Source organism: Rhinopithecus roxellana, chromosome 13, assembly GCF_007565055.1.
Source record: "Rhinopithecus roxellana isolate Shanxi Qingling chromosome 13, ASM756505v1, whole genome shotgun sequence".
Lineage (NCBI taxonomy): Eukaryota > Metazoa > Chordata > Mammalia > Primates > Cercopithecidae > Rhinopithecus > Rhinopithecus roxellana.
In genome coordinates this window covers 53,919,965-53,937,724 of record NC_044561.1, presented here as the reverse complement: position 1 = coordinate 53,937,724, position 17,760 = coordinate 53,919,965, and the positions used below count along the sequence as shown (strand labels likewise).

General features: G+C 43.9%; 1 protein-coding gene across 1 annotated transcript in view; it reads left to right on the top strand.

The window, feature by feature from the left end:
- The first annotated feature begins 1,551 nt into the window (after window positions 1-1,551).
- Window positions 1,552-17,760, top strand: part of ERG (ETS transcription factor ERG) — a 289,046-nt gene continuing 272,837 nt past the window's right edge. The window contains exon 1 of the mRNA XM_010368712.2: window positions 1,552-1,674. The gene's annotated coding sequence lies outside the window, so the exon portion shown is untranslated. The remainder of the gene's footprint in view (window positions 1,675-17,760) is intronic.

The window sequence follows — 17,760 nt, the reverse complement described above, 5'->3', positions numbered from 1 at the left end:
TCTTTTGGGGGAACTGGAGATGGTAGTGAGGGAGAGTCACAAACAACATTGTTTCAAATATCGGGTTTTTTCTGAGCTCATTTTGAAATCATGTTCCTTCTACTATTAAAGTGCAGTTCATTATTCTTAAAATGTTAAACGTTATTTTGCTCATCAGCACGCATATTGTTTTTAGCACTGTTCTGTATTGTGATAATATTCAGTGCTAGTGATGACGATTGAGAAACGTTGGCAGTGTATTAAAAAGCTTTTAAAGTATTGAAAAAGAGTCATTGGCCTGTGGGCTACTGATCTCATTGAATAGGTTCAGAACCTGTTTACTTTAAAGCATTCCCCTAAATGTTAAGGGTTCACTACGGTGAAATTTGAAAATTAGTGGCTAATTGGAAGATTTAAAAATCCAGTAAAATATCTTGGATGTGGAATATTTGGAGAATAATTAGAAAGCAACCAAAATATGCATTTGGTAGTTAAGAAGAGTCAGATCAAATATTTTTTAAGACCATGTGAACTGGAGTATGGGGACTTCTGTGTGACTAGTGAGCACGTTCAATACTAAAGGAAATGCAATCGACTTTGCAAATGACGATTCGAGCAGTGTATAAACTGACAAGACCCTATTACTAAATACCCACTTTTAAATATACATTCTGCTCTTTGTACCTCAGGGGGAAAAAAAAGGATGCATGCTTGTCAGAAATTTAATCTGTTTTCAATATCTATTTTTATTGGTATCTTCTCTTGGCCACCTATGGAGAAGTGGGCTTGTATCCCAACTACCATGGTGTGCCTGTTTGTTCAAGAAATTTCCTAGGAATGCATTTGTAGTTTCACGAAGGCTGTCCATCTTAACAAGGGAAAACGTTCCTTGACTGGAGTCTCAAATTTTAATGAACCCATTTTGGCATCTCTAGGGTTAAAGATCCTCTCAGAACCTATAGGTACTGGAAAAGGCGGTTTCTAAACTCAGCTGCTCAAGTCCATTTTATTTTTTTCCCCCAGCAAACAGGAAATGGAGCCCTGAAACTTTTTTTTTTCCCTCACTGGAAAGTGCGCGGGGAGGGGGCACACTCACCCTGCCCACATCCAACCCTGAGCCTGACCCAGACTTGGGGGTCTCCGTGTGTTTTTTCTTCCCTCTCTTTTTTTTCTATTATTTTGGCAGACTTTTTGGAATGTCTGGGAGCTAAGGGCTTTGCTTCATGGAGCAGAATTCTGAAGCAAGAAAAAGAGAAAGTTATAGACTAAACCACAGAAATGTAAACACGTCTGCAGCTAAAATAACTCCACTTTCATTGAAAACACTCCTCCCTCACAATCAGACTTCTGTGTGCTATGGTCAATAAAACTGCATGTTAATAGCGACCAATTAATAGATTATGTTGCTCGGCCTTAAAAGTTGAGGGAGTTTTAATTATTATTTTTCAAATTAAAGGAGTGCTTATTCCCTCCCTTCCCTTGGGGTGGGGGGCGGGGGGAGACTTAGCTTGCTTTCTGGCTGTTTGCTGAAATTCTTGGCTGTTAAAGTTTGAAGAGGGAGGGACATGGGTAGTTTTCACTTGGTCGGAATGGGGAGAGTGTGCAAGAGATCGCTCCAGGACAGGTTCCTAGAGATCGCTCCGGGACGGTCGTGACGGCCCCCGAGGGACATGACAGAAGAGGAGCGGCGCTCAGGTAAGCTCGATTTTGAGGTCGGAATTCGCGTAGAAACGAAAACATCTGGAAGGGGCTTAGCCCCGTGCCTCGGAGGCAGACGAGCTGAGCCTCCCGGCTGCACCCTTTGGAAGCTGCTTCTGGCAGACGCCGTCGTCTCCCAAGGGCGGCTGTCACCGCGTGCGTCGGTCAGACCAGGCCGCGGTCCCCTCGGCATCCCCGCGTCCCGGCGGCTGCATCCGGCTCCTCCCCACGACCAAGGTCCCGGCCACAGCGCCTCTCCCTCTGGACGCTCTGCGCGACGTCTTCCTAATTCTCATCAGCATCGAGGGCAGTCCGCGGTCATTTTATAAACGTCTAGTGTCGCAACCGTTTTCACTTTTACCATTTTCAATGTTTGTAACGGTTTTCACTGAGGCTGGAAAAACATCACTTCTCGCTAAAAGCGACCCCCGAGTTAGGAGGAGCGCGCACCCCCGCGGCTCCCCCTCCCACACTTTCCCTCCCGTGACCCCCTCTCCTCCCCTCTGGTCCTTCCCTTGCTCCTCGCCCCTCCAGTCGTCGCGTCCTGGGTTCCTTTCCTGCTGGGGCCAGACTCTCTCCTCCAGCCCTCCTAGTCTCTGGTCCTCCGCCCCCTCCTCTTCCTCCTCCCTCCTCCTCTTCCTCCCGGAGCCGCCAGCCGCGTCCTAAACCGGAGCAGGGCGCTTAGTGTCCAAACCTGCTCGCGCCGCCCGCGCTCCCAGTCCCGAGGGCGCGCGCACGGACACGCGAGCACACCCACACCCACGCGCACACGGACACGCGCGCTCTCGAACACTCCCGCGAGCTCGCACCCACGCGCACCTGGCCACGCGCGTGCACTCCCGCCCACGCGTCCCCGCCCCGCCCCCAGCGCGCACTCCGGCTTCGCAAGTCGCGCGTCGGGGCGGCCGCCCTGCTCGGCGATTGGCGGGAGCCAGAGCCTCTCTGAGCCCGGCGCCCAAACCATGGGCTGAGCCCGTCGGCGCCGAGGGAGTTAGTGCGACCCGGCTCGGCGCCCACGGCCAAGGCACGCGCGCGGGCACACGCGGGCGCGGACACGCGCGGACACACACGTGCGGGACACGCCCTCCTCCGACGGCGGCGCTAACCTCTCGGTAAGTCCCGCGCCCCACGCGACCTGCCCGGCTCCCGCGCTGGCGACGGCGGCTGCGGGGACGGGGACGAAGGCAGCGGGGTGGCCTTAGGGGCGCACTCTGCAGGGCCCTTCCGACGGCGCCGGGACAGGTGGGGCGTGCAGCGCCGGGAGGGACGGCTCGCCAGTGCGGGGTCCCCGGGAGGCGCGTGCAGTCAGGTGCGGATGGAGATGAGAGGGCACCCCGAAATTGACAAGGGCCAGGAGAGCTCACCGCAGGGACTTCATAGGGGCCCCGACCAAGAGGTTGTTTGTCCTTGTCTGGAATGGAAATCAGGGTTGAACTAAAGCTCACGCTTGGCCTAAAGTAGGGACCAGGTGTGAGGCTGGGCTGTCACTGTCCGCTGGGTCCTGATGGTGGAATGACTCCCGACGGCGCCCTCCCGCACACACCGCAACACCGGCTCTGGCACCAGCTCTCAGCGCCAGGAGCGGTCCCTTTCCTCTCCCACTCTCGGTCTCCGTCTTTTCACCTTCCTGTTCCTCAGCCTGCAGCTGTTATGTTTATTTGCCTCCAATTTACCACTCTAATTGCAAAACTTGGCATGTTAAAAAAATATATAGTCTTTATTTTATCAGCTAGCCTTACCTGGTTTCTGTCTGAAATAAATCATCCGTTTATTGCTATGGTATATTGCATAGATGCATAGAGGCATTAATTATCTTTTAAGTACAAGACACATGCTGTTATTAATAGCAGACTACACTGCCCAATAAAATGGATAAACAATTTCAATGAGAATGTGGATTTAATACAACTCTTCGTTGATGTAAAGATAATTTCCTTTATCTTTCAGAATAACATATTCCTCTGTGCTACAGGTTTCACACTCACATATCTCTATAGCTTTTGTAGTTCAGAAAACTTTCAATGTGGATACAAATACATTTTAATTTTCCCTGGGTGATATACATAGGACACAGAGTTTACTTACCTTTGGGACTATTTTTGACTGTTTTCCATTCTCTCCAAGTAGTTTAGAGGCCCTGAAGGGAGAACTGTCACAGTCCCGAAGTTAACCCTTGCTCCGCCGGCAGTGGCTGGTGCCCACTCCCGGGCCAGACCAGAGCTCAAAGCCTTCATCCATAGGAGGATCAGGCAACACACATTGTGAAAAACCCAATCATGTAAATTAATTCACCATGTGTCAAGTTATTAATAAGCTAATTACACCATCGAAATTATAATTCTAGCAGAAAAAGGGTGACCTCTGCAAACTTGTGGCTAATATGTCAAGTTTTACAATTCTCAAGAAAGGCTTTAGAAGAGCTACACACATCACAAATGCTATTTGCCATTTGGTAATCCTAGCTTCGGTTTGGGTCAATGGCTTTTGGAAAGTACGCTAAATTCGTAAATGGGTAATCTATCTCGAGATATTTGTTAAGGAATATATAATTCCAGTGGCACTTATAATTTCAGTGTCTTCTCTTTTGTAACATTTTATAATTACTTCATTCTATTTAAAAAATTAGAGTAGAATTGTAGTATATTATTTCACATTCATCTGTTATTTCATGAGGAATTATTGGTAATTTAATGTGATGCGAATTCTTTAGCTAAAATTTAGAAAATTAGCATTTACCATTGACGGGATTGTGTGAGGGGCCTGCATGCACACCTGTATATGAACTTCCCCCCTCCACTTTCCACGTTTTGCTTTGTTATTAAAGAAAAACCTTGTTGAATTTTTAATCTTATAAAATCAGATATTTTATTTGTTGTGAGACCTAAGATCCCAATGGAATCCCAGATACATAAGTAAGAAGGAAAGCATCTCTGAAAGACATCAAAAGGAATTTGTAACTTACATAGTATTCTACAATGTTATATGTTATGTATATTTTAAACGTATGTCATATTGTAAGTAGGGTAATAGGAAACTTTCAACACTTTTTTTTTTTCTAAAAGTAATATTGGCTTTGATTTTTTTTCTTGCTATCTTTAAACAAAAGACAAATAAAAGGGGGGTTTTATTTCTTCTCAAAACAGAAGAGCTAATGTTTCTGGAATGGTTTCCTATTCCCAGGCAAAAACCAATAGCAAGTCAGCCCCAGTCATAGGATCTGGAGTGGTGGGAAGACATTGTCAACATCTATGTTGCCTGTTATTTCATAGAACTCCATTGAGAAGGTGTCGACACAGAGCCACCTACGTTTCTAATGCGACTTATGGAGTCTGGGAAGCGGTTTGGTCAAGGTGGCAAAATCCCAGCTCTGTGATGCGTCAAGTCACTTCTCAGTTTAAATTGACAGCTGATGTCTCTGAATGCAGGTCTCTTTTTGTCACTTCTTTGCTTCTTTACCCTTTGCGTCCGAGGCAGTTTTCCAGAGAGGAGGAGGATAGCAAAGGAGTTCTTTTTTCCTTCCCCAGTGTGTAAGGATACTTGGGCTTTCCCAGGGAGCATGGTCCTTCACAATACAGCTATTGTTTAATGTTCTACACCTTGAATTTGAACCTTAGGAGCAACATTTTTAAGGAAAATAGGCTGATGTGACAGAGACGTTCAGATCTTTGGGGCACAGTTTCAGATGATTATGATACTTGGTGGCAGTGGTGCGAGTAGGGGCTTTTTGAAAACTCTGAAAATCACTGCAGTATTTGAGGGTGCTCATGCTTGGCAGTGACCAGCCACCCCTCCATATGGTTGCTGTTCCTTGCATGATAGCATTCTCCCTGGTATTTCCCGCACCCTTATTAGGGGTCAGTTAATTAGTTGTCCATTATGCATTGTCAGCGTAGGGACCTCTCACAATGATTGATTGAAAGCAGTTATTTTGTAAACAAACAACAGCGGGAGTTTTCCAATGGCTGGGCTGTCACCTGAACCAGTTCAACATAGCTAAAAAAGTTAAAAGTTAAAAGGGAGATCTTCCCCTTTTAACCTAATCTTTTATTTAAAACATTTTCATATTAAAAAGGGAGAGGCTTGAATGCTTCATGTTTGTAACGTTGCAAAGTCTAGTGAAGGTAGTGAAGGAGGGTGAGCTAAAATTACTTTGCTAAATTTAAGTGCAAGTAAAATGTAGACAACACCAAGAAATTAAAGGGTGCGTCTAAAAATGGAGCGCTGGGTCTAAGTTTTAGATTTAAACTAACTTTTAAGTTCTCCTATTTTTAGGGTCGCATGTCATAATCTGGGAGACCCTGATTGCGTATGAGAAACAGTAATTTTACAATGAAAGTAAGGGGTTTGGTTATGTTGACTCAGTGCGTGTTCAGAAGAATGTGCAAAGGAAGTCTCATTATGCGACTCTGTCCTATTCAGAATGACTATATGAGACAATGGAAATATCCTTCAAATGTGTAAAATAGACCATTTGAATTAATTTATCACTTTTTTTTGTTATGATCCCAGAAAAATAGACATCCGATGTGATCTGGGACAAATCTTTAGTGAGTCTAAAGGTTTTTCAAACCTAGATTTGTAGCTGCCTCCTTTTAAAGCCTAACCTATGGTTTTGAATTGTTTTAGTGGGAATGAAATTTTTATACCTGCTTTTGTCTTACATGTGATCCCTTTTAAGGATAACATTATTGCAGTAATTATTCCCTCTGCAAAACATACTCCAGGGGGAAAAGCCATCTCTAAGGAACAGGAAAGAAAGCAGGCACATATAGAATGACTTTTAAAAAATAGGAAACTTATTTTCACTAGATGTAAGCATTCAGCAAAAGTTCCCAAGTGTTCATTTGAAAGTGTAGAAATGCATTTGCACCTCAGTTTTGAGAGCAGAGGAGCAAAGGAGTGAAGCCTTATTTAGAGAAGTACTATTGTCCCATTTCCATTAAGTGATTCTCTGTTACTGGCGGAAAGATTAATTTTCTTTATTACTATGTGGAAAGAGTGGGCTGTGCATTCTTGGGGCTCACTAAAGTACTTAAAGTTGTAAAGTAAAAGAAAGACTAAATTGGAGCATGCACGCTTTTCTGCACGCCTGGCAGGGAGGTTTGTGTGACTATCTTGAGGAAATATTAGCTTGTGCAAAGTCAGAAGCTGCATCCTGGAATCAGATTAGCTGGAGTTGTCAATCTTTCCATCTGAACTAAGATGGACAGTAAGAGAATCCCAATATCTTAGTAAATCTGTTAGTTACCTTTTGCCTTAATTTAATAAATGGATTGAAATTGGCCATGGAAACCTGCTGTTCCTTCTTGGTTTGCAAATATGAGTTCCTGAAATCTTGATGTCTCGATGGCCCAATGACATGGGACATGCTCTGCTGTGTCCCTTCGTGGGTCCTGTCACTGGAGCTTTCCATCTGTAGGGGCTGCTGCCAGCTTTGGAGCCTGAACCTCTCTGCCTTCCCTGGAACGCCCCTCCAGCCAGAAACCCCTTTGTAATATTCCTGTCTTTCATCCGCAGACCCTTGCCTGCTGCTGGGGCCTCTGCAGGGGCAGTGGTTTCTCATCACGTGTGGGCTGGCGGGGGGACGCAGTGAAGAGTAGGGGAGGGAGAGAGCCCTGGCCTCTGGGGACCTTAAAGCAATATTTCATGGAAAGCCTGTTCTCCAAGGCAGGCAGATTCTGCAGTACTACCTGCAGTTCCTCCAATTTGCCCTGTTCACCAGATAATTTGAGTGGGCAGAGCTGGGTACCAGCCTTTACTTAGAGCTGTGTTTCTGTTTGAAAAGTGGGGCCCAAGTGTGTATTAACTAATTTAAGAATTGGGTGCTGAAATAGAGTCTGTTGGTCATGTTGGTGTCCCCCAAAAATTCACTTCTTAAAACCATGACTGTTTCATGGTTACAGTGACAGCGCTGCTTACATTCTAAAAATCCACAGTCAAGCCTCAATAAGCCTGAAGGGAATTTGGCCTGATTAAATGGTTCTTTTTAGTTGTTCATAGTCAGATGTCACCCCTCACACACAATTAATTTCTACGGAGTCAAGTGCGTTCCACACACGTTGCTAAAGGGTGAGGAGGGGATAGCAAGGTGAATTTCCTGGCAATCAAGCTGATTATCCATTTACCATGTATGGTGGGAGATGCTGAATGCTAGCGCAATGCTGTGTTCTTCAAATGAGGACTCTTGGGAGAATTGGGAAGGTTAGGCACAGGCAAAGCAGGAATTTCAGAAACACGGGACCCACCTCTGTGTGCAATGGAGGCTTGGAATTCTGCTTGACGTGAGAGTGAATGGAGGTCTCAGGGTTCAGGGGAAGGAGTGAAAGAGGCTATTATGAGGGCCCTGTGGGAGGAAGAGGGGATGACTGTGGCACAACTTAGGAAGGGAAAACTTTAGACCTCAGCACTGAAGGAGGTGCATTTCAGGATTTTTGCATGGGAAATGCAGAGATCTAAGCAGAGTATAAATAATAAGTGAAGCATGTGCTAGTAAAGTGAAATGTTTTGAAACAGAAACCACTCCCATTTACAATCTCAACATAAAACTTTTTAATTAAATGTATCAGAAAGCTGAGATTTCTTTTATTAGGAAATGAGGTAAAAACATTTTGAAAAGAAACCAAGTGTTAATTGAGAAATGTTCTAAGAAGATTTCATATGTTGAATGGATTCTCATTAAGATTATCCCCAACCTCACAAAGCTGATGTGAGCCTGCTGCCAGATTTACAAATCTGGGTCTATAATTGCACAAAGTTTAAACTTGCCTTGTGCAAGGCTTGCTTTTTCTGCAGTTCAAGATACAGCAGCAAGAGGACAGAATAAGCAAAAGTGGAGGGAAAATTTTCTTCTTCAGTATTGAAAAGTGCTTTCTGGTCTATTTGACCGTGGCAGTAAAACTTACTTCATGGCAGAGTTTTAGAATAGAAATAATTACAGTAAAAATCAAATCTAGGGAGTCTTCTGGAGAAGAGATGTTAGATCAGCATATTATTAGTATTTATCCCAAATTCTGGAAACCTTACCTAAAGGCCCTGCCATTAGAAGGGAGAGGAATAGTATTGATTACTACTTGAGGTATCAAAGTAAAAGTATTTTATTTATTTATTTATTTTGAGATAGAGCCTTGCTCTTTGCCCAGGCTGGAGCAATGGCACATTCTTGGCTCACTGCAGCCTCTGCCTCCTGGGTGCAAATGATTCTCCTGCCTCAGCCTTCCGAGTAGCTGGGATTACAGGCACCTGCCAACAGGCCTGGGTAATTTTTGTACTAGAGACAGGGTTTCGCCCTGTTGGCCAGGCTGGTCTCCAACTCCTTACCTCAGGTAATCTGCCCGCCTCGTCCTCCCAAAGTGCTGGGATTATAGGTGTGAGCCACTGCGCCTGGCCAATAAAAGGATTTTATAGATGAAATAGTATCAGTTCTGAAGATCGAATATCTCTTAATGAAACTGAATATATTTTTGCAGTTTTCTAAGACTTGTAAATATAAGTGATTAAACAGAATGTCCCACAAGGACAGTTCCTTCTAAGTACCCCATAGCCAAATAGTATCAGTTCTGAAGATCGAATATCTCTTAATGAAACTGAATATATTTTTGCAGTTTTCTAAGACTTGTAAATATAAGTGATTAAACAGAATGTCCCACAAGGGCAGTTCCTTCTAAGTACCCCATAGCCAAATTGTAAAACCAAAGGTAAGTCAATAAAATCATTTCGTAAGTATGTGTAACCCACAGTAAGGGCTGTATTTGCTTGTACATTAAGAACACATTTGTAAATGCATTTAGCATCAATATAAACTTTTTCTTTGCAAAAGTAAGCATTAAATTGTATTAATTTTTCTTTATTGGTCTTAAGCAACCTGGAAATACATTTCCGAATTAAAATATGTTGAGCATATATTAAATGAGGGCACCGTCCCAAAAAAGAGATGGGAGCATAAGTCATACAGGGACTGTTCAGACATGGGACACATCTAGAGATTAGACAAACAACTGCAAATTTAGTGGGAGAAGCCGGAACATTCTGCTATGGAGCCCACCTATCCACCTGTCTGTCTGACTGCAGCAATTAGTGGCATGCTTGAATTTCTCTCTTTTCCACAAGTTGTGTTGACAGGTAAACAAAACTACCACCCCTTTTACTTCAAATAGCTAAGTTTAATTGAAGAGAGGAGAATCCCCCCTTGCAAGGACATTCTAAATGTAGTGTCCTTAGGATAAATACCTACAGGTGGAAATTAATGCAGGACAAGTGGAATGCCTCAGAATTCAGGGAATGCTAAGTAGGCAGAGATCAGTGGGCAGTCAGATTTGACTCAAGGGGTGAAGGTACAGGACTCTAGTGGCAGAGGGGGTGCTCTGGATCATGGGAAAGACATATGCAAAGGAAGAGAGGCTAGAAGCTACAAACTGTATGGTGGAATGGCAAGCTGTCCCATTTAGTTCATGTTTTTGCCTTATGTTCTACGTAAGACTTCCTGCAAGACACTGCAGAAGCCTTGGGTAATGCCTTCAGGGAGGCAAAATCCAGAAAGAGGATGAATTCATATGCTGTGGAATCTAGAGAGGGAGGTGAGCAAGAATGCCATGGAATTGGCACAGACATTGACACCACAGAATCTAGAAAGGAGGGGAACATTCACATTGTGGAATCTAGAAAGTGGGCGAGGCCGGGCGCGGTGGTTCACGCCTGTAGTCCCAGCACTTTGGGAGGCCGAGATGGGCGGATCACGAGGTCAGGAGATCGAGACCATCCTGGCTAACACTGTGAAACCCCGTCTCTACTAAAAAATACAAAAAACTTTTTGTATTTTAGCCAGGCGAGGTGGCGGGCGCCTGTAGTCCCAGCTACTGGGGAGGCTAAGGCAGGAGAATGGCGTAAACCGGGGAGGCGGAGCTTGCAGTGAGCTGAGATCCGGCCACTGCACTCCAGCCTGGGTGGCAGAGCGAGACTCCGTCACACACACACACACACACACACACACACACACACACAAGAAAGTGGGCGAATGTGCATGCCATGGAATCTAGAATCTAGGGGGTGGATGCAAATGCCATGTAATCTGGAAAGGAGTTGAACATACTTGCCATAGAATCTAGAAAAGGAGTGAATGCTTGTGTCATGAAATCTAGAAAGGGGGTGAATGTGCATGTCATGAAATCTCGAAGGAGATGAGTTCACACACCAACAAGAGTAGCATCCTCAGTGGGACAACCTGGTTGAACTGGGCCAGCATGGCAGTGAACAGGGCTCTAGACTATGTGGCAATGGAGGAGATGTTCCTGAGCAGGGAGACAGCCTCATGCAATGCACTGGGTTTGCTGTAGGGCCATTCATGGGCATGCTTGCTATCACACAGGTCTTTCTTTCTGATGAAATCACTGAAGGATTTCATTTTTAGCCTTAGCATCAGGAATCATTTTCTGAGCATTTGGTTGTATTTCATTATTTGGAGACGTGTGAATGACCCAACTCCAGCAGATATATAAGACCCTGAGGCCTGCCTGGCAGGCCATTGCATTCCTAGCTCGAGTTTATGTTCTTACCCTTGTTTCCCTTTAGCTTCATCTTTATTTTTTGTTTTGCTTCTGAATTTTAAACTTACCTTGTCATATTGCATATACCCTTGTAGACCACTTTGAGTCCCTTTTTGGGAACAAGGTAAAGTATAAATAACATAAAACAGAATCATGCAATCAAAAAGCAATTGACACCATTCCATAGGAAGATCAGAGGATCACAGCATGCTACCCGGAGGCTGAGGCCCTGAAGCTGTGCCGTGGCATGTTGGATCTGGATTGGCAGGGATGGTAGAGATAGCAGTGGGCAGGAGGGTGGGGGAGTCAGGCCCGCTGGTGTGTTTGGAGGGTGGAAGTGTTGTTAACTGGGAGCGGGTCACACAGTGTGGAAGCTGACCAAACCCTCTGGCATGTTGGAGGGATCGGACCAGACACCTACTTCAATATCTCAGGTGTAAAGTTAAGAGGTAGGGAAGAAAGTAATGTTCCAGAAGGGAAGGGAGAAATGTGATCTTGTGGAAGGTGGCAGGTGACATTCACTCACCAGATGGTATAGCCACAGGAGACATGTTGCCAGGACCATCTTCACCGTGGCTCTTCGTAGGAGGTGCTCTAATTGTCCTCATTTTCCAGAATAGCAAAGTGAGGCTCAGGAGTGCTGAGCACCTTGCCTGGAGCCACACAATAGTGGGAGCCAGTGCAGCATCAGAACCAGGCAGGCTGACGCTGAGATCTACCCATGTGACTCTGCTGTATGTAGTTATCTTGGTCAGAGCAGTGGGCCTGTTACGGAAGTGACCAGAAGGGAGCAAGTGACGTGGAGGCAGAGTCTGTGTAAGGTCTTAGCTGGGCAAAGGAAATAGAACGTGAACCTCAGGGGTAGTTTTAAATCTTCCAGTAGCCAAATTAAAAAAGACAGGGACAGGTGAAATTAATTTTAATAATGTAATTTATGTTACACATGCTGAAAATATTATCATTTCAAATGTAATCAGTGTAAAATATTGATGAGATATTTGACTTTATTTTTTTCTATATGAAATCTTCAAAATCCATTGTGTAGTTTATACTTACAGCACCTTTCCGTCTGGACTGATCACATTTCAAGGGCTCCATAGCCACATGTGGCTAGTGGCCCCCATGCTGAATAGTGCAGGTCTGTTTAGCTTAGGAATTCAAATTTGATATAATGAGCGACCACAACGTCTATTATGTAACTTGGCCACAGGAGTAGACATTTTGTGACCTTATGTCACTAAGGAACCAGATATGATAGCAATAGAAAATTGAATGCCAACGTGACGTGTTTGGTACTAAATCTGCAGTTTTTACGTTGGAGGGAAAAATGTATGTATGATTTCCTGTTGAGTCACTTTATGCTTTTAAAGGGCAAAATAAAATATCGACTTTCAGGCCAAAACTTTGTATGCCTGGTAACAGATAGTATGGCTTTTGTTGGAATCATGCTGCGACAACTCCATGCATAAAAATGCTATTTGAATATCCTCTGTTTAAAGATAATTCCAGCCTGATGACAAATTTCTTATTTTGCATGTTTCTTGAGAATAATACAATTGATTATTTTGAAGAACGGCATTCTTAAAGTGCCAGCGTCCCAGAGGAAGAAAGCATATCAACTAAATGTATTGCTACAGAATTAACCTTTACAAGGACATATTCACACTGTTTGATCATGACAGGTTGCACATAACACAGGCCTTTCCCTTCATTTGTGATACTGAAGCTTATGGCAGTCTTCTGAAGTCAATCCACAGTGCTCACATGCCATTTGTTATTATCAATGTGCTATATGTGTGCTATGTGTCATGCATCCGTGAGTAACCATTAGCCTTTTAACTATGCTACTCTTTTTTTTTTTTTTCTTAGTTTTTATTTCTTGAGATAAGAGTCTCACTCTGTTACCCAGGCTGGAGGGCAGTGGTGCGATCTTGGCTCACTGCAACCTCCGCCTCCTGGGTTCAAGTGATTCTCATGCTTCAGCCTCATGAATAGCAAGGACTACAGGTGCATGCCAACATGCCCGGCTAGTTTTTTGTATTGTTAGTAGAGACAGGGTTTTGCCATGTTGCCCAGGCTGGTCTGGAACTCCTGAGTTCAGGCAATCCTCCTGCCTCAGCCTTCCAAAGTGTTGGGATTATAGGCGTGAGCCACCGTGCCCAGCCTAAGCTACTCTTAAAGTTAAGATTTCATTTAATTTTTTGTGCAAAGTAAGAAACTTCACTAGCAGATTCTTACTCATTCACATTTTCCTGAATAAGAGATTTGCTTTTAGTTCCAGTAGCTGGTCTCTAGCAAATTCCTCATCTGTGGTTCCTTGTAGATAAGTTTGCTTTCATTATCACTAGTGCCTATTAAGAGAATTTCACTCTTATTGTTTTGGTTTATTTTTCCTGGTAGGCAGTGCTTACTGTAAAAATAAAACAAAACCTGCTAAATAAAATAAGTGTGGCTTCTTTAGACTCTAATCACCATATTGAATTTTACGCCTAATGCAGCACAATTATTGGTAACCAAACAGTAAAGGAGAAGGAAAACTGTGGTTTATTAAAACACCCAACCAAACCCGGAAGCTCAAACCAAGGAGCATGGCTGTGTGTTCTTGTGTCTAGCATTATATATCTCTGGTGTGTTGTGATGCTTTATTGTAAGGTCATCTAAGGACAAATGGAACAGCAAGACTTTATCTTGTGTACTGCAGACTCCCCAGCTTTCAAATGCAGGCAATGAGTTGGATTTTGTAGTAGAATCTTGTTTCGTTCTATAAGGAACATGGGCCAACAGGTGTGAGCCGTTTAGAGGTAAGTGAAATTCTATTCCAAGACCTCCTGCACGTCCATTTGATGCCGTAAGCTGCATTCAAGCATTGTAGTTTCCTATCAGAGTACAAATTTAATTTAAAGTCTAAATTATATTTGAGGAGTCTGAAGCCCATTAAGACTTCTTAAACAATTCACTTGAGGTTACGTTCAGTGAACATGTGTAAATATGAGAACGTGCGGGGCAAGTGGTCTAAACACAGAATGAATACGAGACCACATTGATGTAAGCCACATGTGCTTAAAATCTTGTCAGAAAAAGCATCTCATCCCTGGTAACCAGAACATTCGACTGGCCGTTGGCTTGCAGGGAAGGGTTGGTGTCCAGGTACCTCTGTGCTTGGGCCTTGCAGTTTTGCCACATCATCAAGGAAGACCTTTGGGACCAGCGCTACGTCATCAGCTCATGGGTGTGGCTCTCAGCTGCAGAGCAACAGGGGAGACAGAAACCCCCAGGGTGCTGCCTGCCTCAGCCCTCAGTGCTGCCAAAACATCCGTTCCCCATCAGCTTCTCAGGTTGGGTGTCCGTGGGTGCGAAATGGCTGAAATGTACTCTTGGAAACTGTTGTGTTTAGTTAAACTTGGATTAATGACAACCGTCGAGTTTATTTTTTCCTTTGGGCTGAACAGTTTTCATATGTTATAGGGATGTGTGGGTGGATTCAGAGAAATGACAAGTGACTCCCAGTAGAGTGAGCTCATAAAACCATCTAAGCATCGCTGAGCAATGCCCCTTCCTCACTGTCTCTGAGCTTCTAGACCTTCCTCCTGGGCACATCCTTCCTTATGTGTTCAGACTCACAGTTCTGAAGTGTCATCTTTAGTGAGGTTTCTCCTGCAGTCAACACACCCAGGGACTAAAAGAAACAAGCCAGCGAGTCTAATGAAATCAGGCTGCAGATCTGAAGTGCTTTTGGAATATCCTGCCCCTGCTTTCTGTCTTCTGTCTGGTTTTCATGGAAATTTGTGTCTGGGAATGAGGAGGAATCGGAGTGGATTTGCTGGAGGCAGGTGCCTGTGTTCTTTGGCCCTTGCCATTAGGAGTCAGGACCAAGGAACTTCGGAAGAGGTGGAGGAGGCAGAGGCCGTGGGAGATGCGATGAGCACGGTGCAATCTTTATAAGACAGCGGGGATTTCCACAGACTTCTTGATTTTTGAAAATTATTCATAAGCCTGCCCTCGTCTGGGATTTTCAGGATAGAAAACATACCCCATTTACTGTCCACGCTCCATAAATTACCCTTTCAGATTGTTGCAAAGTTATTTTTTGCGTTCTGTGATGCTTGCATACATAAGCTCTGTGATTGTGAGTAAAATGCCTCCATTTCTTTCTCCAGCAAGGACCTGTACAGTGCTGGTCAGGACAACGTGCGGTAGTGTCACGGCCCTGTTTGAAATACAGGCTACTTCTCCAAAAGCTTGGGAATAAATGCTGGCCCAACCCTAATTTAAAAAGATTAAGGAAGAAATGGAAATGAGGATCAGAATTAGTTACGTTTGCACTGGCAAAGGAAGCGAGATTAAATACTTGCTTTCAGTCTTTGCTCCAAGCAAGTAAAAAAAAAAAAAAAAAAAAAAGAATTGCCTATTACATATTTGAGAAAGTTAGATGCATGCTTCCTTTCTGGAATGTGCAAGCCTATTTGTGATGGACTTTGCAAGGCAAAGATTGCTGCATTGGACGCTTAACATGAAATAAGAAATTATGAACTGAGAAATCTTTAGTTCATAAACATTGAAAAATAAGTTGCTGTTTTAAATAAATGTAATCATCTGCTTCATCTGTGTCAGAGTGCGGAGTCTTTATTTCTTTCCTTTTTATTTTTCGTTTTTTCAGTGGTTTTATTTCTTGTGCTTTACACCCATTGGCTTCTAAAATAGGAGGTGACGTGTATGTGACTTGTTAAAGAGTGAATGAGTGTAACATAACCCTTTCAATTCCCAACTTAGATAAATCATTTTGGGGATACCTTAAGCATATCAGAATAAAAGGAAACTTAGTATTTCTGTGTCACCTGAGGCACTGGTGCCAAAACCAGCAAGAAGTAGTGGCATTTTGTAATGCAGTTACATTTAGGCTTAAATTAGTGTTTTTCAACCATATTTTTCATGATCAGCCTCCTAAAAAGCCTTTTCTTATTTTTTTTTTCCTAATTGTCCCTCCTCACATGGAAATTTAATACCACAGATATACTGTTTTAGTACTTTGCATTATACATATACGTATGTCTACATTTAGGTATGTCTATGCTTTATACAGAAAAGGAATAAGACTCTTTTCATCCTCCAAGAACTGATTTTAGCCTCCTTGAGGATGCATGGCTTAAATACGCAATGCCGATACTTAACTTTGCAAAATACTCTGTTTAGGAAAAAAGATGGTGGATGCCCATACGTGGTCTTAGAAAGGACTGAAGGTGGTGAGGGAATTCGAAGTAAGCAAGGATTAGGATGCCAGGGAATGATGTTCTGACAGTCGTCGTCCTTGTTTAGAACTTGGCCTGAAAACTGATAATGAGAAAACAAAAGATGGATGACAGCTCTCCTTCGTGGTGTTCAGGCACCACTGAACATGCAGGATCGCTGACCATACGTTTTCCATGTGTGAGAAGGTGACACGGTACTTATCAAAGTTACGAGTGGACAAAAGCAGAAGGTTGCAAAAACTAGTAGCCTAGAGAGAGCAAGGCGGCCTGGAGGCTGGCATCCACCGGCCGGCGAGCTGATGGGAGAGGCTGCCCTTACACACTTCCTGGACCTGAGCACGCAGCCTTTTCCCTGCATGCCTTGGATGTCACAGTGCAGGTTGTGTAGCGGGGCTGACGTGCAGCAGCTGGATCACGTTGACTCTGATATTTCCCCTCCAGTAAAAGTGGAAATAGAATAAAACAAACAACAACAACAAAGACATGCTGAGCTTAGCCCAAAGCTCAATCAGAAGAGAAAAACACCTGGGCCATTGTCAAGAGAAACAAAACCGGGCCGGCCCATGTTTTTCTGAACACGATCAGCGCATAGTATTCCCATTAAAAGGCAACTGACTCAGATGGAGGGTGAGTGTTCTGTGAGGCAGAGCTGAATAACCCACCCACGCCCTGTAGCTGACAGGATCGCTTAAGCAGAGTTACTAGAAATGACCCAATGATACTGAAAATAGGAAAAAGTACACGAGGGGAAAAGCAGATTCTTAGGAAGGGAAAGGAGTGTGTGAAACCAGTTCAGACTGGTCAGAATCTAACATTCTGTTTGAGGCTCTCCTCATCACCTGCAGTCCTAACAAATCTTCCACTTCTCATCTTCAAGTGAGTAATTGTACGACAGTGCCCTGTCTTCTAGGGGAAATTAAATGGTAAAGAATGTCACCATGAGTGCAGAAGGCACAAAGACTGTTTTTTTTTTGTTTGTTTTTGCTTTTTTTTTTTTTTTTTTTTTTTTAGACAGAGACTCACTCTGTCATCCAGGCTGGAGTGCAGTGGTGCCATTTCTGCTCACTGCAGCCTCCACCTTCCGGGTTCAAGCAATTCTTATGCCGCAGTCTCCCAAGTAGGTGGGATTACAGGTGCATTCTACCACACCCAGCTGATTTTTTATATTTTTTGTAGAGACAGTGTTTCATCATGTTGGCCAGGCTGGTCTTGAACTCCTTACCTCAAGTGATCCGCCCTCCTTGGCTTTCCAAAGTGCCGGGATTACAGGCGTGAGCCACCCAGTGTACGAATTTAGA